The sequence below is a fragment of the Mesocricetus auratus genome, unplaced genomic scaffold (genome assembly GCF_017639785.1).
Source record: "Mesocricetus auratus isolate SY011 unplaced genomic scaffold, BCM_Maur_2.0 Super-Scaffold_100009, whole genome shotgun sequence".
NCBI classification, from domain to species: Eukaryota; Metazoa; Chordata; class Mammalia; order Rodentia; family Cricetidae; genus Mesocricetus; species Mesocricetus auratus.
In genome coordinates, this window is record NW_024429193.1 from 70,948,774 (window position 1) to 70,969,770 (window position 20,997).

A 20,997-nucleotide genomic window follows, 5' to 3' on the forward strand; every position below is an offset into this window, starting at 1 on the left:
CTCGCTTTCTGAGGTACTGAGGCAGAGTGGACACCAACCCAGACTGAGGGGTGTGGGTATGGCACAGAGAGAGAGAGAGAGAGAGAGAGAGAGAGAGAGAGAGAGAGAGAGAGAGAGAGAGAGAGAGAGAGGGTCCTACTATCCCCCTCCAGGCCACGCCTTTGATGACCTGTCTTTCTTCTACTAGGTGTTATGATAAAGCTTGAGGGGGGACCTTGGCGGATTCCATGGCAAGCAGACAGAGCTTAAGTGAGAAGTTAAGGGGAACCGCCGGGGAAGAGGGGGAAAGAGAGGACAGTGGAAAGAGAGCTACGTGGGCGGGGTCTTTCTTTCAAAGGGTCCTTTGCACCTGTGTGCAGACTAGGCAATCACGGAGCCCTGGGCTGACCGGGGTGCTGCCTGAGTGCATCCTGCCGTGACAGGGGCAGGCCAGCATAATGCCTGAGTCCTTACACGAGGTCCCGCCTCCCAGAAGTTCCACTGTCATCTGATAGCGCCATAGGCTGGAACTCGGGGAACATTCCAGGCCCGAACCGCAGCACAGCTGTAGGGCGGCTGGCGTCCCTGAGCATGACTCTCCTTTGGATGTTCCCTGCTTATTTTAGTTAAGAAGAGCATCACGAGACTGTGACGCCCTCTTAGCTGGACTCAGGTGACGTCCGCCTCTTGAAGCAGTGAACTGATGCGTCTGACTTTGGGCTTTGCAGCTGGGGTGTATGGGTGACCCTGCTTGCTTCAATGACATCCCCCAGCAAGTGAGTGATGGGGAGCCTCCCTCTCTTCTCCCCTCCGTGGCCCCAGACAAGGAAAACCAAGTCTATGAGTGCTGAGAAGCCCTCTCCCTGCTCCACAGCGCCCCGCTTTGCACCCCCATCCCCCACCCCTCCCCCGGCAGGCCATGAGTGAACTTTTGAGCTAGTTCCTGTTTCATCTTCTTCCTGTTAATTAACACGAAGTACCTGCTGCTGAGAAGTGCCCGCCAATTAGGTTCAGAGCAGACAAGTCTAAACACAGGCCTAGCAACTACAGGAGGAGGAAGGCTTGGGGGAGAGACTTGGCTCGTGGGCCCAGGGACTCCAACATTAGGGGAAGTGAGTGTGGGCTGATAGCGCACAGAGCTCGGGGTCCGAGTGTTCTTCCACGCTGGGCAGCTTCCCAGTGTACAGACTAGAGGCGATCCGTGGGTAGAAGGGCTTCTGGAAGTATCACCTGCCCTCCGCCACTTGTCCCAGCTTCCCATTCTCCCCCTGAATGGCCCACACAAGGTCTAGCCTTTGGCTCATGTAGGTTTTCCAGAACAGTCACCGAGACAGCGTTTTCTCCTGGCAAGCAGGACTTTCCAGAGGGTAGGCCCTTCACACCTTGTGTGGACACAGGAGAGTTTGGAGCTAGAGAGAGTGGGCAGAGGGAAGGGTCAGGCAGCTGGGAAGAGGGACAAAGGGACCCCCAGAGAGGGACTTCACTTGCTTGGGAAATCTGCCCCGAGGACAGCCTTGCTGCTGATCAAAAAATGTCAACTTGAGGTCGCTTCAGTCACTGCCGTCTACCAAAGAGGACAAAGGCCATTCTGTGGCCAGAGAGCCCAAGGCCAGAGGCCGGGTGTGGAGAAGGCATGTCTGTGATGCTACTGTCATAAAAACGGACTTCAGGGAGTGGACCCGGCTTTCCCTGAGAAGAGGAGCCTGGTGGAAAGGGTCTCGATGTCTTCTCTGCTTTACTGCAACACAGTCGTGGAGCGAAAACTGCGTGTGTATCAGGATTTCCTGGGTTCACTGCCTTCTAAGAAGCCTCACGACCTGAGGGTGACACTTGGCCATCCAAAGCATCTTTGTTTCGTGCTGAGAAAGTCCTCAGAGGGGAGTTAGCTCAGGGCTTCCTGTTTCAGCTGCTGATACACAATTCAGGGGTAAAGGTCCCTTTAGAGCCCTGCTTAGCATACACATGGCCCCTGCTTAGCAGACACAAGGCCCTGGATGAAAATGCCAGCACCGCCCTCCCCAATGAAACAAACAGGTGAATCAACCAATAGCAAGGCACTCCAGAAATCTGCATATTCTGAGACTTGCCTAGGCTGTGGTCACAGAGCCTGGTTCACCTGCGGCCTCCAAATCACAAAACCCGTTTCTTGTGTGCAAGGCATTTGCATCTGAGGCGAAGATTTATAGGAAATGGCCACCAGATGGTGTCTTGGTTCTCCTCAAGCTATATTCTGTTCGCTTTGCTCTCTTGCTGAGAGCAGACATTATCACATTTCTTTGGGAAGAACAGTCAATTCCAGGGGAGATGGTGGGACCCGAGGAGCTAGCTACAAGTTATTTTATTGGAGCCACAAGTTATCATTTTATTTAATCAGCGAGACAAGACTCCAGGCTCATAATCACGGGAAAGCCACAGCTGCTGGCCTGGGGTTAGTGGAGGAGCAGATTTCTTCACACAGTGGGCTGCAGCCATTAAAGCCCTATGACTCCCGACATGCAGACCTGACTCAGGGCTAATTGCTCCCCACTGGCATGTCAACGCTGGATTCAGAGCTGACTTCCAGCTGTCTGGCGTCTGGGCAAAGCCACTGAAGAGGGACGAGAAGTCCTCAATCTTACATAAACCTCAATGGCTTTTAAAACACGGTTTTATTTTCCTTCTCCGGTTTTCTCTTAAGACAGGGTCTCACCATATATCCCATGCTACATTTGAATTCCCAGCAGTCCCTCTGCCTCAGCCTCCCAAGTATCGGGGTTTTAGGCAGGTGCCACAATGCCCAGATAAGTCATTGCAGTGTTTTAAAGTGCTTTTCAACAGCCGTTAGGACTTGTTTCTCTTTCAGTATAAAACAGGAATTTCAGTTGGAAAACTGTTACAAAGGAGCTTGGTGACTGGGACAATGCACTTCTTACTGCTTTTCTCAAAGACAGAAGTTAGCCTAGATTACAGGTCCAATTTCTTACTCTACCTGTGGGAGAGGGAAGAGTTGGGGACACTGTTACTGAAGGGGCGGAGTGGTCTTACTGAAGGAGGGATGGGTGTTACTGAAGGGGGGGATGGGTGTTACTGAAGGAGGGGGATGGGTGTTACTGAAGGGGGGAACCGTGTTGCTGAAGGAGAGTGAGCAGATGCTCCCAGATGACTTTGTGTCTACAGTGCGGTGGGCAGCAGTGACCTTGCAGTTTGAGATCCTGTACTCTGGTAAAACAGTTCCGTTTGCCTCCTTGGACTTGACTCCCCCACTCGGACGTCGACGATGTGTGGATGTTACTCCAGCTCTCTTACATGCTCTCACATGCCCTTAGATGTTAAGATGGGAGAATCTTGTCTCCACTGTTTCCCTTCATTTCCCAAGTCTCCACGCATCAAAGTCCCATTTCCACTCTCCAGGGTTTGTCTCAGAGCGTGGAGATGTGGCAGGCATCGTTAGTATGACCAGCGTGTCTCTTTTTTTTGGGAGGGGTGGGGGTTGGAGACAGGGTTTCTCTGTGTAGCTTTGGAGCCTGTCCCGGAACTAGCTCTTGTAGACCAGGCTGGTCTCGAACTCACAGAGATCCGCCTGCCTCTGCCGCCCGAGTGCTGAGATTAGCTAGCCTTAGGTAAGAGTCATTCACTAAGCACAACTCTGTGGCTTCTCAGGGCCCCGGGACCTCCTGTCGTGCCTGCTGTGAGCCCATCCGACTGGTACTCCTTGAAAAGCCTATGTAAGGCTCAAAGCCTGAGTCTGTAGAAAGGCAGCTGTCACAATCTCACGTCTATCTGGGCAAGCCACGCCCAGTTTATTTTCAGTAATGGGCACGAGGCTGTCTGCCCAAGGCTTCCCCCAGAGTCTTAGAAAGGGGGTTTGAGTGGGTGACAACTGTCTTTGGCATTGATTAAAAAAAAATCCATGCTGGTGTGGCAAGTATCTACTTCTTATAACTCTTTTGGGTGCCCGTTCTGTCTCTTTGCAAGGAAAGAGCTGACTGAAGCCACTGAGAGGACCCAGGGTCTCCTGTCGGTTGAGCAGCGGCTATGGTAATCCCGTACCCTTAGGAGTCAAACCTACCGGCTAAGCTCTTGGCTTTGCCACGTGGAGGCTGTGTGAGTTTGCACCATTTACCACTGGGAACACATTTCCATTTCATTCCCACGCCAGTCAGGCAGGGCTGAGGGGAAATTGGGCTTCCCCCTGGAACGCCTGCAAACTGATGGTACAACTGGATGGGCGCCATCTGCTGGTAGGCGGAGGCAAACCGACTCCTTAGGAGACCAGCTCAGCTTTAAGGGCAACAAGGACTTTTCAAGGATTTCATCTTACCCTCTGATTTTCTTTGAAAGAAATTCAGAGTTAAGGGGGATGACAGATTTGACTGAGTTCTTACAGCAGTAGATTCTGGAGGTTAAGAGCAAGTATCCTGGCGTCTTCTAGTCTAAATCCCGTCTTGGCAGGCAAGAATGAGTGTAACCTTGGGCAAATTTCAAAACTTCTCACTAATCAAGTTTTCTTATCTATCAAATGAGGAGCATAATGCTCACCACCTCAGGGTTTTTAAAGATTAGATGAGGCCATGCATGTGTAAGTGCGTAGCACCGTGTCTGACCCCCGTAAGAGGCATACTGCCAGAACATTCCTTATCCGGCAGCTGTTGATTTGTATTGACAATTTTTCTTAGGGATGGCAGGATTCAAATCAGTTGTTTAGGTTTCAAAATAAGAGAGTGAAGCACTCCAGACAGCACGGAAGAAGATAACAGCCGGGAGATAGGTGTTTGGTGTTAATGAAAGGACTTTTGGGAGCCATAGTGGGTCAAATTCATTGCCATGGACTAAATGGGCTGAGTGAAAGAGGAAGGGGACCTGAGCATGGGGCTCCTGTCCCAGAGCAAAGATACTTGTGGGGGGCAGAGAAAGTCTCACCTGCATCATCTACACGTCTCCCAAGAGACCCACTGGAACCCCCACAGTCTAGACTCTTCTGCGGCTTCCTCTGGCTTTGTAACAATGACATTTACAAAGACCACTTTCTCAGAGCTATAAAGACTATAGCCCTCAAGGGTATTTCCGGTCCTTTGTGATCTGGCCAGGAGCTCTGTTGGCCTGAAGTCTGGAAGCAAACTCTCTGTTCCACCAGCTCCTCTTCTCCTGTTCACTAGCAGACATTCTGAGTGTCTGGTCCAGGTCAAGGAATAAGAGCCTAAGTGGAGCATCCGATGATGCCAGATTCACGGGGCACAGAGCAGGGCAAAAGGGGGGAGTGTGGACAACCGTGCAGATCTGATGGTTCTGTGTGGGTGTGCAGAGGACGCTGGCGGACAAATACCATCTGTACTGAGGTTGACGACGTTCTCTATGGCCTCATGTGATGCTTGTATTGTGCTGGTACTGTTTTCTTTGTTTTGGGTTTGGAGGATGGGGTCTCATGTAGCCCAAGCTGGTCTCAACTTTTCTAGATAGCTGAGGTTAGCCTTGAACTCCTGATCTCTTTGCCTCTGCCTTCAAAATCCCGGAGGCTATAGACATGCACCATCATACCCAACTTGGCACTAGTTTTCTCTCTCTCTCTCTCTCTCTCTCTCTCTCTCTCTCTCTCTCTCTCTCTCTGTCTCTGTCTCTCTCTCATGCACACACACACGTGTGCCTTTGAGAACCCCCCTAACCCCCCCCCAGCACCTTGTTCTTCAGCAGACCTCCTCTATGCTGCCTCTGTAGAGGAAGGAGAGAAGAGAATGAAGGAGAAGCAGGGTCTGCAGAGAGAGCAGGAAGACAGCTCCACGCCCTACAGCAGCAGCAGCGGTAGTTTTCCTCACTCTCCTTTTCCCTAGGCCGTGGATGTGCTCATTTAATCCAGCAGTGTTTGCTGAGCATACCATCTGTGCCAGGCACTAGGCCAAAGGCTGGCAAACAGCGCACAGGCTTGCCCACGAAGCCCCACGGTCGCGCCACCGCCATCCTGGTCCTCTCTACACCACGCAGCTCATACCCCACAGCGACACCAGCTTCCTGGCAGAGGCCTGTCCTGGCCACAGAGAGTCCCACTCAGGGGTCTGAAAAGAGAGGCACGGTCCCGCATGTACTGATTCAAAAACACAGAAGACAAGGAAGCATCAGGTGAGGTAGAGGGAGATGGAGTCGGCCGAAGGGCATCTTGGGAAAAGCTTGAAATGGGGGGCCCCAGGGCCTGACTCTGGGGGGCCCATGTAGGAGGCTGGGAGAAGATTTCTTACTTTCATTTGTGCGCATATGAGAGCTTTGCCTGCGTATTCGTGCAGCATGTGCAGGCCTGGCACCTGTGTCACTGGAGACAGGTGATCGTGGGTCACTGTGCAGGCACCTGTGGCACTGGAGACAGGTGATCGTGGGCCACTGTGCAGGCACCTGTGTCACTGGAGACAGGTGGTCGTGGGCCACTGTGCAGGCACCTGTGTCACTGGAGACAGGTGGTCGTGGGCCACTGTGCAGGTGCTGAGAGTTGAACCTGGGTCCTCTAGGAAAGCAGCAAGCACACTCAGCCACTGAGCCAGCTCCCGTCTCCAGCAACTGTAGCTTTCAGCACAGTCACAGCTTAGATTAGTCACAGTGGCAGTAAGATACCCGCCTGGTGGCTAAGAAGAGGGGCAGAGGCTTCTTGCAGTAAGCTGCAAGATCTGTGACAAAGGCCTGACTTGGTGTCCAGTCACAGATGAGATACGAGGGATGCCACCGTCTCTCAAGTGAGGCCTAGGGAAGGTGGCATCCGGGAATGCTACTTTCAGCATCTGCCCGGGTCACTAGGTTTTTCAGTTTGCACTGTGCTAATTCAATGTAGGTGGGGCAAGAGCTTCCTGTCAGTGGGCATTTGCTCCAGAGTGTTGGGCTTCTCCTCTCTGTGCACAGATTCATAACGGGTATTGGAGAGTGACAGTGGCCTTGGGGGTTTTGTTCTCAGCAACACCGAATGCCATGAGAGTGTTTTGGAACACACTGTAGCAGCAGCACCCTGGAAAGATGTGCTTCCAGGGTCTAAGGTGGGATCTGCAAGTGTTTTAATAGGATAGCCCATATACGCCTAGATGCCTTTTCTATTGATTTGTTTTACTGGCGGTTGAATTCATGGCCAAATGCATGCTGGGATAGTGTTTCTTTAAAAAATAATAATAAAGCAAATGTAAGGATTTTATTTTGAGGCAGGATCTTTCAGAGTTCCCCAGGCTGGCCTTGAACTTACAATCCTCTGGCTTCAGGTTCCCAGTTGCTACTATTTGGGGCATGCCCCCCCCCCCCCGGGCACCTGGCTCCTGATGCTTCTTGGTGTGAGCCTCACTCAGGCGAAGGGGGCTCCGGGTCCACCGTTTCTCCATGTTCCACCTTTGAGGAGATGGACTGTGTTGTCACGTTCTTCCTGGGAGCCGACGTGGAGCAGGCCCCAGTGAAACACGCTCCGCAAACCCACTCAGCAAGCTCACCTGTTTCCTGCCTGTCTAGTTGTTCAGCTCTGCTTGAGATGTCGCCTCCTCCATTGACGGGAGGACCCTTTCCCCACCAGGTTTGTGGCTGTTGTCATTTCCTCCTGGAAATTCGCCCGGAATGATAAGTCCCAGTTCGGGTACCTACAGGTCGGGCTCTGGAGCACACCCCCGCCCCCAGGCAAACAGAGAAGCTAAGTAAAGACCAGCTCAGGCCTCTCCCCCTGCAAAGCCCGCCTTGCTGTTGCCAATGGTAAGATTAAAGCACATAGCTGAGAATTCTGAGTGTCTAGGTTTTTAAAACCAGACAGCAAAATAGCTTAAATATAATGCAAATTTCCTTGCAGGAAGTAGAAAACACGAAAAAAGCTCTGGAGAAGAAACTGAACATCAAAACAGCCTGTCTTAGACTCCCAACTGTGCAAGCGGAGTGCTATTGTAGAGAGATTTAACTGTGGTTCCCGGACCACAGTTAAATTCAAGGCTGGTGCTTTTGAGGTGAGTGTTGCTGGGTTTTTAAAGAATGCCTCTGGAGTTTGTAGAACTTGACAGGAAAGGAGCTGTGGTGAAGAAGCAGGGGCTCTCTGTATGACACACACCAGTGAAGATTTGCAAGTCAAACCTCATTTGCATCTAATTCTCAGAACAGAAGTCACAACAGATTACTTCAAGGTGAAAAATTCTAAAGACGCTGGGAATTTCTTCCATTAGACCAGGACAAAACAAAGCAAGGAAATAATGCGGGACTTAAAACTTTGCCGTGTGAATGTGTGGGGGTTGGCACATCTAACAGCAATTCTAGAAAAGGACCATCATGCTTTGCCCTAGTGAGCCGCTTTGGGGCTGGGCTAGTTTGATCCAAGATGCTAATGGCATGTTAGATGGGTTCATTTCAGACCTGGTCCTTAGCTCCTAGCTAACTCCCCATCCGGCTGGGGAGATGAGACACTGTGACACCGGAACTGGTACATGCCTTTAGTACTAGCCTTCGGGAGGCTGAGGAAAGAGGATCAAATAGGAGGCCAGCCTGGGCTACATTGCACAGTTCCGTCCCCAAAAGGAAGAGGAAAAAAAAAAAAAAAGACAGTGATACGAGTAAATATATAACCGTGAATGGATAATGTGGCTTTCACATCATTGCCCCAAGACAGTTGTGCGTGCTCCACCCACCACATCTGGATGTTAGCTAGCAGGAGAGGAGAGGGTGTGCAAACAGCAAACCCCATGCTTTAAAGTCACATTTCCAATGCATCCCAGAGCTGGAAACTTGGTTGCCTGGTCTCATCTAGTTACAAGAAATGTTAGGAAATGTGGTCTTTATTCTGGTCAGTGTGGCTTAAAGACACCACCATAAACACACGAATCTCTATGAATACATAAATAAGCCCCAACCGTGGCCATAAGTGGAATGAATGATGGCATTGGCCTCCCTTGGGATTCTTAACATTTGCATTAGAAACAGCTGGTTTGAGATCTCAGGGTCTGTATTCTAGGTACAGAAAATTGTTCCGGTGGGGATTCTTTTCACCAACACACAGGCCAGAGGAGACAGTGGTTGAAGAGAACAATACAGCCCTGGTTCCTCCCAGTGGAGGTGGGAAGGCATCTTATTGCTGGGTCCCTAGGTCCCTGTGGGCCCTGGCCTTTTCCTCCTGTTGACTGAGAGACATGGACCCATTCCCAGCTGTCCTCTCCTCCACACACGCACACCCACCGTCCCTTCCAGTTTCCCTCTCCCCAAATCACGGTTGAGCTGCACAGTCCGAGCTACGTTGTTTTGATGTCATAAAGTTTTTGTTTTCATGGTTGTTGTTTGAGACAGCGTCTCAGGTTAACCTGGAATTCACTAGATAACCAAAGCTGGCCTTGAACTCACGATCTTCCTGTCTTGGCCAGAACGCTGAGGTTGTAGGAATATCCGTGGCAGCACACTGGGCTCTGAGCTGGGCAGTCTGAGGCTCAGGCTGTGAAGGTTATTTATTGTTATTGTCTGTATGCACGGTTGGGAGGCAAGCACGAAGTTGGAGGCCAGGGGACAACTCTGAGTCCTTTTCTCCTTTATGTGGCTTCCAGGGTCCAACCCAGGTCCCCAGGACGGCTCTGCAAACACCTTTACCTGCTAAATCATCCCACTGGCCTCTACTCAAAGACAAACAAAACATTAGAAAGCTTTTTCTGTCTTCGAGACAGGGTTCCTATGTTCAAGTGACTTTCCGGCCTCGGGCTCACCAGTGCCGGGGCCATCAGCTTGCCACCACACCTGGTGTCTCCATTGGGGTTTCGATCGCTGTGATGAAAGGGTTTATTTCATCTCACATCACACCCTGCCAAGGGAAGCCAAAGCAGGAGCTCACACGGGGCAGGAACTGGAGGCAGGACCTGATGCAGAGGCCATGGAGGGAGCTGCTTACTAGCTTGTTCAGCCTGCTTTCTTATAAAACCTAGGACCACCAGCCCAGGGATGACTCTACCACAATGCACTTGGCCTTCCCACATAAAGCACTACAGGCTCGCCTACAGCCTGATAGTATGGAGGCATTTCTCAGTTGAGGCTCCTCCTCTCAGATGACACTAGTTGTGTCAAACTGACTTATAACTAGCCAGGACACCTGGCTCAACTTTTTTCTTGTCACTGCTATAAGCCTATACTTGAGACCCTTGTGATTTTTATTAAAGATCACAGCAAAAAATAGAGAGAAAGAAAACAGATAAGGGTCACACACACACACACACACACACTGATGAAAAGGTATGAGGCTCCAAACACCTCAGGAGGAGAGCAGCCATGCTCACACTTCACAGACAGTAGCCGGCAGTCCTCCAGCTCAGCTCCTCCTGCAAGGTTCCCTGGGCCTCTAGAGTGATTAGCAGGACCTGTCCTTACCAAGGTGGGGGTGGTGGCTCTGGGACCATCTGAATGCCAGCCTGTCCTAATCACAAGGACCAGGGTTCGCAGGGGATCTCAGCTGAATAATCAGGTGGCTTCTTTGGACCTCGGTGGGCAGGCACTCCTACAAAGGCTAGAATTTAGAGAGGGAAGAAGGGGTCCAGATCAGAAGGACACTACAGCAGCCGGCCCGAGATCACCTGCCCAAACGGACAGTCCTTCCTGCCCCTACGCCAGAGCAGTGCTAGGTCAGAGCAGGGTACTCTGGGTCCACAGGGCATCTTTGGGAAGATCTTTGTCAGCTTGGTAAGCTGACCCCAGGTCACTTCAGGGCCCCTGTGCCTGTGACCAGGGGGGGACCTTGCACATGGCTTTTCTGCTCTCTCTGTGTGGTGGCCCCAGGCTGCTAGGACAGCCAGGCTTATGTCCCCTGAGGCAGTCTGTCACTCAGTGAGGAGCAGGCTGGAGAAGGTCAGATTTTTCAAATTCTCAAGAAAGCCAAAGATCCGGGATGGCAATGTAACTCTCTGAGTTACACATACTGGCAACTGTTTCAAATGTGGAAAGCCCAGCATGGACCTTCAGAGGCTAAAGGCGAAGGAGCCAGGGCATGCCCATCCTCAGGGCTGAAAGAAAAGAGGCTGAAGCTGGGGGGGGGGGGGCGCTGTGGCAAAAGAAAGAAGGCAGACAAGGAGAGAGTGAGCTCATATCCCTGCCCTGCTTTCCCTGGGTGTCCTGTGAGCAGGCAGGCTGGGAAGGACAGGACGGAACAGGGAAGAGCCGAGTGAGGCCAGTGGGGGCATGGTCCTCGCCCAGCTTCTCCAGCGGTCGGGACTTCTGGTCTGGAAGTGTGTCCCACTGACTGGCACTGGCAGTGGGTACAACTCCCCAGGCTTGTGCCTGGCATTCCAAGTCTGGTAAGCTTAGCAGGCACTCCATTTGCTCAGTCTTGCTGTATGACCCTCATCTTACGGATGAGTGAACTGAGCATGGAGAGAGATTGAATCACTTGCCCAAGGTCACACGGCCATGGGAGAGCATGGCTCCAGATGCTATCTGTGCTCTTTAGAGCTAACCCGAGGAAAATGGGGCTCTCAGGTTTGGAGGTTAACTGTGGGGACCCTGCAGAAAAAGGAACCAGAAGGTTGGAGAGAGATGTAACATGTCCTGGTCTTTTAAACAAAAAGCTTATACTAAATTATGCTAGCGCAAGTGGGACTGTGGTGGCGCACGCCTTTAAACCCAGCACTTAGGAGGCAGAGGCAGCAGGATCTCTGTGAGTTCAAGACCAGCCTGGTCTACAGAGTGACCAGGGACAGACAGGGATACCCAGAGAAACCTTGTCTCATACAAACCAAATATGGATACATGTGTGTGCATGCTTGTGTGTGTGTGTGTGAATACATAACTAGAAACTATAATACAGTGATTCACCTACATACTCTCCACCTGATTTACCAAGAAGAGGCCCCCCTGCTCCCCACCAGGTATGCCCTGCTTGGCTCTTCCTTTCTCCTCACCTGTGTGCATATATATTTTTGCTGTTACATCCATGGTATCTATAAGTACCATGTCATACAGATGGGTGAGTTCTAAAACGTTATGTAAACAGCACTATCCCTATGCGACCCTCAGAAACATCTGAGAGATCAATCTATGTTGATGCACATAGCTCATGTTCATTACTCTTGTTTTGTTTTTGTTGTTGCGGAGGTTTTGGGTTTTGGGTTTGACAGAAGTGTGCTCAAAGTCCAGAGCACACATGCTCCATTCATTCCAGCCTCGGCTCCCAGCGAGCTGGCCGTGTGAACCACTGTACTCAACTTCTGCCTGCCGTTCATCGTTTTGTTTGTTTAGTGCAAGGGATGGAGCCCGGGGCCCTGTGCAAGCATGCTTGGCCAGCCTTCTACCACTGAGCTTCGTGTCCAGCCCTGTTATTGAGGCATACTATCTACTCAAGAAGGCCCACAGGTCTGCAAGTTCAGCTCGAGGGCTCTGCGGTGCTCAACCAGCACAAACATCTCACAGCCCGAGGCAAGTAACTGGGGGTGAAGATGGGGCTCTCTTGGAGTGCTTTCCTGGACTCGCCAAGGCCTGGGGTCAGTTCCCCCAGCCTTGTACAAACTGGGTGTCACCGTGCATGCTGGTAGTCCCAGAACTCAGAAGAATAAACAGGAGGATAGGAAGTTCCATGCCACCCTGGGGGACTATAAGGTAGATTCCCTGATAGGCAGACAGATAGGGAACAGAGCCTTGACTAGGTAATAGAGGCGGTGAATTTCCAGAATGACCTGCTTCTTCCTTACCTTCATGACCTGAGACAAAAACCTGACAGCTTGAAGAAAGGACTGGTGGACTCTCTTCCCCAGTCCCCTGCCTGTGACTAGAACGTGTCTACAAAAGTTGTGGACACACCAGCCTCCCTGTCAACAAACCCTACCCTGGGGGGAGGAAGACCTTCAAAGACCCTTAAAGCCCAGCCCCTCGAGGAGAGAGCAGGCGTGGCTTCCTGTCCCCACCCTGCTCCAGAGGATCTTTCTCTGTGCATGCCTTGCTGTGTTTCTTCACCTCTTATTCAAGTTTTCCTCCAAACTTTCCACCCCCTCGCCCCCCACTCCCTGCCCCCACCCCCACCCCTCCATTACCTGGTTCCTGGAGATTTTTCCCTGCCTTTTAATTCTTGAACTGGTAGAGAAAATGAACCTCATTAAGATCAGTAACGGATAGTAATCCTTGGCTACATAGCAAGTTGGAGGCTAACCTGGGCTACCCAACACCCTGTCTGAAAACCAAGACCAAAATAATAATAATAATAATAATAATAATAATAAATAATAATAAAGTAAATCTAAACCTAATGCTACTCTAAAACAACTTTGCAGCTCTAATGAAATGAAATGGATATTCACCAACAGACGAATGCCGGGAGTCAACGCCTCCCTCGTAGCCTATCCCATGAGCATTCATTTTCACTGCAAAGCAGCATCCACTGTAGGAGCACATTGCAACTTTTAATCACTCTACTTGCTGGTGAGCTTGGAGTAGTTTGCACGGTCTTCACAGTGCTGCAGGACTGCACGCCGAGGCTCGCTGAGGATGGGAGCACCATCTCTGGCCTAACACAGCCTTACCCTGTGGCTCACTAGAGCCCTGTTCTGCCTGCAAAGCAGGATGGGAAAGTTGCTCTCCTCCACAGCCTCATGGGGCTCTGAAAGGGAAGGTTTGCCTGCCTCCTAACCTGAATAGTCTCAGGCTGGGAATTAAATTTGTTTGTCACTGATTACAAAAGAGATGAGTATCTCTTTATGGGCTTTCGGGGTTCCTCTTTTCTGAATCTATTACTCATGTCTTTGTTTTGTTTTCTATTGGGTTGTCCCCTTGCTTACTGATTTTAAGGACTTCTATATATATCCTAGATGCATTTCCTATGTCAGTCTTTTTTGCTTCAATTTTCAAAAGAGGAAGGAAGGAAGGTCCCTGTTATGAACTAGAGGCTACTGAGTGTGATGTAAACTTCTAGTGAGATTCTAGAACAGGCCAGAAAGTGGATGCTCTGTGACAACTGAGCACAAAGTCGTGATCACTGGGAGGGATCTAGATTACCAAAAACAAGTCATGCCAGACTCTCCAGCTTGTCTTGGAAAGGCTTCAGTTGCCTGACACAACCATTTGGGTGACACGCATGAATTACGAGCCGCACATACATCATCCATGCAGCCTGGGAGACTGACACGGTCACCACCCTCACTGTGTGGAGACAGCAGTGGCCCTGGCTGGCTCAGCAGTGACTGTGGAGGGGCCCTGGGCTGCATGGAGGGGGAGCTGAGGTGTTGTAGTGGGAATTCGGTGAGACCATAAACTTGGCCTTGCCATAGAGGAAATGTTGGATTGTAGACATTAGATAAATCAGTTACGACTACTACTGTGTCCTATGAATCTCACTGGAGACTTACTCTAAGGGCTGGGTACTGACCCATTCATTCAACAGGCTCATTGATTCCTTTAAAAGGGACAGAGGTGACAAGCAAATCATATGTGTAAGTAGCTTGAAAGGGAATTCGGAGAATGACATTTGTAACCTAGATTTAACCTAAAGCAAATTTCTGGAACTATATCAAAAGGGTCCAATTTATTGCCTCATCTCCCCTTTCCCATCACCAGCCCCCCCTCCCAACCCCGCTAGGGAGGAATGAGGGACAAGCCCTAAGAGTCTCAGAAAAGGCTGGGCACCCCACGGGGGGGGGGGGGGGGAGGGGGACGGGGGCACAGGGGAGACAGAGGCTGACCAGCAGGAGCTGGGGAGCTGGAGGGAAGAGGAGCCCCCGGAAAGGGAGTCAAGTTGGTCACTGCACACGAAAGATGCCCCATGTTTACCGGACAGACTTGTCCAGTGCCCCTTTGTATGGGACAGAGTAGAGAGATCCGAAAACTCAGGCTGGGCTGACGAACACCTCCACAATTGTATCCCAGTTTCCTTCCACTGCATGTCAGAAGGACACTCAAGGATGGTGTCACAGAAGCCACACAGGAGACAAGCTGTCCAGAGCCTGGCAAGGATGAGCCCCTAAAGGTGAGGCCAGGGGAAGAATTTCCCACTTACTCTGAGCCAAAGAAAGCCATGGAAGTTTCCTAACACAGGGAGGGAGAAAGAAGGGTTGGAAAAGTGTGTTAGAGCCAGTGTTCCTTCTTGTCGCCTTCAAGTCACAAAAGTGACGACTATTTGTCGTCGTTTTTGGAAAACGGCGGAGAAGGAAGAAAATGAAGACTTTCCATGTGTGTCCACACCGTGTGGTGGGTGTTTTTGATCTGCTGTTGCCCGGATGCTTGGGTGATCCTTTAACTCACACTGAAACCCAACAGCAAGGTGGCCCTGAGGAAGTACCCTTTGGGAGTTTCCTGGGTTGGTACCCTCACAAGGGGTAGGTGCCTTATAAAAGACATGGAGTGTTTCTCTTCTGCCACAGCAGGACCCAGGAGGACAATGGCTGACCAAACCAGGAAGTAGCTCTCACCAGGTACTGGGTATGTGGACCTTGGATTTCTTCAGTTCTTAGAGCTGAGAAATAAATTCCAGTTGTTCCAAATCCTCTCAGCCCATGGTGCCTTATTATAGTAGCTGGAGTGAGCCAGACACTGCCTCTTGTGGAGATTCACCCACATTCTTCAGCCTTATAAGGTGTCATGGCTGCTCAGCCTTCCATCACAAGCTGTTCTATAATTTATATGGCAGACCCATGTTGTTCAACGCACATGAATATAAATCCTGAGATTATTCTGGATGTTATTCTAGACAAACAAGCGCCAGTACTTCAGCTCTGCCCTGAGGTACTCTGTCAGGAGCTGTAAAGCAGCTGCATGCTGGAGCGGTCCCCAGGCGCCGGAGCAGGTGTGCCAGGTGACAGGTCTCCGACAGCTTGCTCAGCTGTCAGGAGGAGTGGTCCCCTGAGGGCATCCACAGTGAGGCTGTGTGCTGAGCCCCTGAACCCCTCGGCTCCTTCTGAATTTCCTGAATTTCCTGGCAATTGTCCTCATGCTTCGACTGTACCCCGGGGTGCCACTGCCCCAGCCCCCCAGTCCTCAGAAGATGCCATGCTTTCGGTGTCTTCTCCCCATGTCCCTTCCATGTTTGTGCTGACAGGAACAAACTCACCCCAGGAGGACAGGGCTTGCCTAGGCACACCCTCTCCAGCTGCTGTTTCCAAATTCTATTTTTTCTTGCTTTATTATTTCATCTTCTTATTTTGGGGCCCCAGGGATGGAACCCAAGGTCCGTCTACACGTGAAACACGTGCCTTACCCTTGGCCGTCTCGGCCTTTTTCCTTTTTAACAGCTTATTGAGGCTGTGTGGCCCAGCTCTGGTCTACCAGCCGCAGCCTTCCTCCTTTACCAACAGCTTGCTAAAAACAAACATGCCTGGATCTGGCTGGTCAGGCTGACACATCTCACACCACGTGAAGACACCGGTCCACACCAGCGCTTCTCTGTTCCCGCGTTGGTTTCTTAGAGGCCGCTATAAGGGCTAAAAATCTGTTCTCTCCCTGTTGTATAGACTGGAAGGCCTCAGTTAAGATATACGCAGTCCTGCTGGCAACTCGGGGCAGACTCCTGCCTTGTGTCATCTACCCACCCTGGGCTGTGGCTGAGGAATGCCTCTCTCTTCAGGGGCCTCCCCTCATGGGCCTTGATTTTTTTTTTTTTGTCCTAAGGACTTTAATATACAATGATGCTATAATATTAGCATGTAGGCAGCTGAAGTAGAGAGATGATGACTTCAAGGCCAACCAAGAATACAGTGATACTGCATCTCCTAAGACCGGGTGTGTGTTGCCTGGGGAGAGGGGGGCAGAATTGTAACTGTTTAATTTAGAAACTGTTGGCTAGCTTTCTGTTACTGTGACAAGTTACCTGAGACAATCGCCTTAACGGAGGTGAAGCCTCAGTCCCCGTCTCTCGCCCTACTGCTTTGGGCCTGTGCTTGAAGTGACCAGTCCCCCCCCCACACCCCCAGTTTTAGCAGCCTTGACAGGCTAACATGACCTTGCTGCTCCTGTCCTGGTCACTAGGGGGTCAGATGCCCTCCTCGTGGCAAGGAGCCAATCAGAAGTTAGCTGGCAGGGCTGTGCTTTACGGCTCTGGGTGTGCTTTACAGACAAGTGCACAACAGTGACATGCCAAGCATAGCCACCGTCCTGGGAGGGCCTATGGGCCATAACATCCAGGTGACCAATCAACACAGGACAGGTCATCCAAACCTGGAAGCGCACCAATCCTGAGACTGTTGCATACCCCTAGACACTCCCCTTACGCTGCCCTTTAAGATCCCACCTCAGGGTACCTCCGGGTATCTTTCTCCAGCCCTCTGCTGTGGTGAATAGATGAGGGACCCGAGCTAATGGGGTTAGCTCGTTAACAACTACAATAAAAGACTCTCTGCTTTTGCACCGAAATGGGCCTCTTGGTGATTTTGGGGTTCGGAATTTGGGCTCAACACGCTGAGGCAGCCCGCCATGGACGGAGCGTGTGAGGAGACCTGGTCTCATGTGGCAGCCGGCATATAAAAGACAGAGAAAGGCACCAGGATGCCAACGGCCCCTTCAAGGGAACAACTCAAACGACCTAACCCCCTTCCGCCAGACCCTAAGATTTGAGCACCTTCTGATGGTGCCGCGAGCTGGAGAACTGTAGCACACAGGTCTCTAAGCAACACTCAGGATCCGAACTGTAGCAAAGGCCCACCTGGACAGTCCCGGCTGATGATGGCATTTCCAGATCTCCCCCTTAATCCTATCTGCAAAGATTCCTTCTCCAGCAAAGATCGCAGTCACAGCTGCAAGGTCTAGACATGAGCTGCGAGGGTTACCCTGCTTTCTTCCTCAGCCACTGCAGTTCCTCGCCATCCTGGACCCTGTCCCCGGTCTTAGTCGGGGTTTACACTGCTGTGAAGAGACACCGTGGCCATGGCAACTCTTATAAAGGGAAGCACTTAGTTGAGGTGGTAGCGTGCAGTTTCGGAGGCTCAGCCCATTATCATCATGGCAGGAGCATGGCGGTGTGCAGGCAGACACCGTGCTGGCCACATCGTGATCAGAAGGCAACAGGAAGTGGACTAACTGCCTCACCAGGCCTAGCTTGACCTATGTGAACTCAAAGTCGGCCCCCACAGTGACGCACTTCCTCCAACAAGGCCGCACCTCCTAACAGTGCCACGCCCTCCGGGGGCCATTTTCTTTCAGACCACCACGCCAGTTCTCCAGCGCTCTCTCTGGTGAATCCATCTCCTCCTCCCTTGTCAGTGTATTCTCTACCCGTTCTGACTTCCAGACTCACTTCTGCGGCTGCTGCCCCTGCCTGGTAGGTTCCCTCACTCCCTGGCTTCCTGAAGTCATTACCACTGAAGGTCAACCAATCACATATACATACTAAGACCCTGTCAGAAACCATAAGCAGCAACGGCAAAACCATTGTGTTGGGGGACCCAGGAAATGACTTCATTGCTAAATTACTTGCCCTGTAAGCATGAAGAGCAGTGTTCAGCCCTCATAACATACTTTATTTTTTAAAGGGCAGAGATGTGTGACTGCGATCGCCGTAGTCTGGATATAGGCAGGTAGATCCTTTCAACTCGCTGGCTAACCAGACTAGTGAGAAACCCTGTCTCAGAAAACTGGCCTGTACATGGACAAATTCACGTATGTACTCCCATACACACAAACATGCACACAACCATTCACAGTTAAGAGTCTAATTTTTTTTAATGCAAAAGGCACATTTCTAATTTTGCCATAATTTAAGACTCTGATTTAAAAGCTTTCTAACTGTTTCTGGCCACTGACAAAATGCTTGAGGTAATTAACTGTAAAAAGTGCAGAGACTGATCTGGACTCAGCCTTGGAGTTTTCGGTACCTGGTCTCTTGGCCCATTGCTTACTGAGCCTGCGGTGGATCGGTGATGTTGGGGAAAGTGCCTCCAGCTGCCCCTGAGGTAACTGACCACAGCGAGTCATGTGGTTGGGTGAGTGACTTCACTTCCTGTTCACAGGTCTCCAATGGATGTGACCTAGGCACTCAGGTATTTCCTGTCAGAGCTTTCGTACTCTCCTTCCCCACCCCCCACAAAGATGACTGCGGTCCTGCCTCACACACAGTTGAGAAAATGCGTGCCATCAAGGTGCAACTCAGTTCCTTCCCACCCGGGCTCCCACTGACACATTCACATCTCTGCCTGTCTTGTCCCAATACAAGCATTCTGCTCCTTTAAAATCCATCCCCCAAAATGATAGGCCAGGTGAGTGGCAACCACGCCAGGGCCATTGGGGCCCCTGATGCTCTGGATTCATGCCCACAGCGATGCCTGCTGTTACTAACATGTCGATATGTGGGCTCTTCCATGTAAACGAAGTCTGCCTATGCCCGCCCCAGCCCCTGCCCCTCCTCCCAAGCTCTACAATGTTTAGAGCAAAGTTCTCCAGGCTAGTCTAGAGCGCGCTACCGTTGCCTCTCTCCTGGGCCTGCTTCCCACTCCTTTCATCTGTCTGGCTTCTGGCTTCACCATCCACCTAAAGCTCCTCTGCCGTGGCTGTCCATGACCTCCATGTTGTCAAACCTGATTTCACTCGAGGTCTCCACCTGTGAGGTGAAATGTATCTCCCCACTCTCTTTCCTCCAATCTTTCTCCTCACTGGTCTATGATTCAACAAATGTCATGATTTCCCTCCTATCCCAGCAAACACTTGCAACCAGCCATTGTCACAGGAGTCACCCTCCCCATAGTCTCCAACCAACCCACATTCTTCCCTAGTCATTTATTTTTCTTGGAGTTTATGTCCCTGGCTTTAAAGGCCGTCCACTCCTTTAGTTGACTCTGACCTCGCTTCTTTCAAACCATCCAATTATGGGTTTGGTACCTTCAATGGATGTTTCAGAAGCAATTCAAACTTAACATTTGCTTAATGTTACCCTTGATCCCCACCCCTCAACCCAGAAAAACTCAGGCTTCAGGACAGTCACCTGTCTGCGTTTCAATGTCTTCATCCCACGGGAGTGTTGCTGGAGATGAACTCCTCGACCAGAAAGTGCCGAGTCGGAGGTTTTGCTGCTTCTAAGAGTGCCGGCGCCCTATGTGCATCTGTAGAGGCTGGGTTCCAGGAGCCACTCTGAGACCCAAACCCTCAGGCGTTCAGTCCCACATATAAAGTATATGCTTGTCTAAAACCTCTGCACCTCCCTCATGTACTTTAACACCTCTGAGTCACTTGCAATGCTCAGCATAACGATAAACAAATAGTGACTCTGCCGTGCTGCCTGGGGAGCGGCGATAGGAAAAGCGTGTGTGCATGTTTAGTACAGACAGGATTTGGATTTTCAAACGCTTTAAACCCACATTTGGTAGAGCCTAGAGATGCCGATGCTGGAGTACGAACAGCCGAAGTCTATCGGTGTCTCCGCACCAATCCAAAGGAGTCTTCGACGTTCCTGACTTTATCTGCTTCAGAGCTACAGCAGGTTACTTCTAAGTGCGGCTTTCCCTGAGGCGGTGGGGCCCTCACACAAGTTGGCAGCGGCATCCTGGTGACTCAGGCACAAGCCCTGAATGAAATAGATACTAGAGAGCTGGCCCTGGAGGGACAGAAAACTGGAGCCAAAGGGCTCACTGGGGTCAGACCTCAGCCCAAGCCCTGCCCAGCACCCACCACTGAGGACCCCACCTGTGCCAGACTCTTAACAGGGCCACTGCCTGCCCTTCAGACTCCTTGCCCCTGGCTCTATGTCACTAAGTCAAGCTTAAACTGTTAGTCACCTTTCTGCTGCTATGACAAAAGTATCTGAGATAGGCAACTGCAGAGGAAGAAAGATCATGTGTTTATTTTCAAGTCAGAACAGGTTTTTTTTTTAGTTATAAAAAGTGATAGGCTTGTTATGCTATCTTCATACATACCTGCCACCATGTTTGTTCTTACTCCCCCTCCCTGTCCCCACCCCTGCCTCTCCTGCTTGCAGGACCCCTTCCCTCCCTCCTCTCCACTCTCATGCCACATACATTCAAGTACACTTTCTTTTTGCTAAGATTTCTTATGTGCGTATGTGTGTATACACAGGTGAGAGCACTGCACTCAGAGTCCAGAAGAGGGCAGCATCAGACACCCTGCAGCCGGACTTGTAGGCATTATGAGCCACCCAGGGTACTGCAAACCAAACTCGAGTTCTCT

General features: G+C 51.0%; 3 long non-coding RNA genes across 3 annotated transcripts; 2 read left to right on the forward strand and 1 right to left on the reverse strand.

Annotated features, from left to right (window-relative positions):
- The first annotated feature begins 529 nt into the window (after positions 1-529).
- Positions 530-12,318, forward strand: LOC121142229. The gene is made up of 5 exons (XR_005879208.1): positions 530-755; positions 5,784-6,069; positions 7,484-7,656; positions 7,751-7,901; positions 12,148-12,318. It is a non-coding gene; the product is annotated as an uncharacterized LOC121142229 (long non-coding RNA).
- A 2,082-nt stretch (positions 12,319-14,400) lies between these two features.
- LOC121142231 lies at positions 14,401-17,873 on the reverse strand. The gene is made up of 2 exons (XR_005879210.1): positions 17,528-17,873; positions 14,401-14,919 (listed from the first exon to the last, which is right to left on the reverse strand). It is a non-coding gene; the product is annotated as an uncharacterized LOC121142231 (long non-coding RNA).
- Positions 17,874-17,875: 2 nt separating this feature from the next.
- Positions 17,876-20,006, forward strand: LOC121142230. Its single transcript, XR_005879209.1, has 3 exons — positions 17,876-18,142; positions 18,831-18,860; positions 19,773-20,006. It is a non-coding gene; the product is annotated as an uncharacterized LOC121142230 (long non-coding RNA).
- The last annotated feature ends 991 nt before the right edge of the window (positions 20,007-20,997 follow it).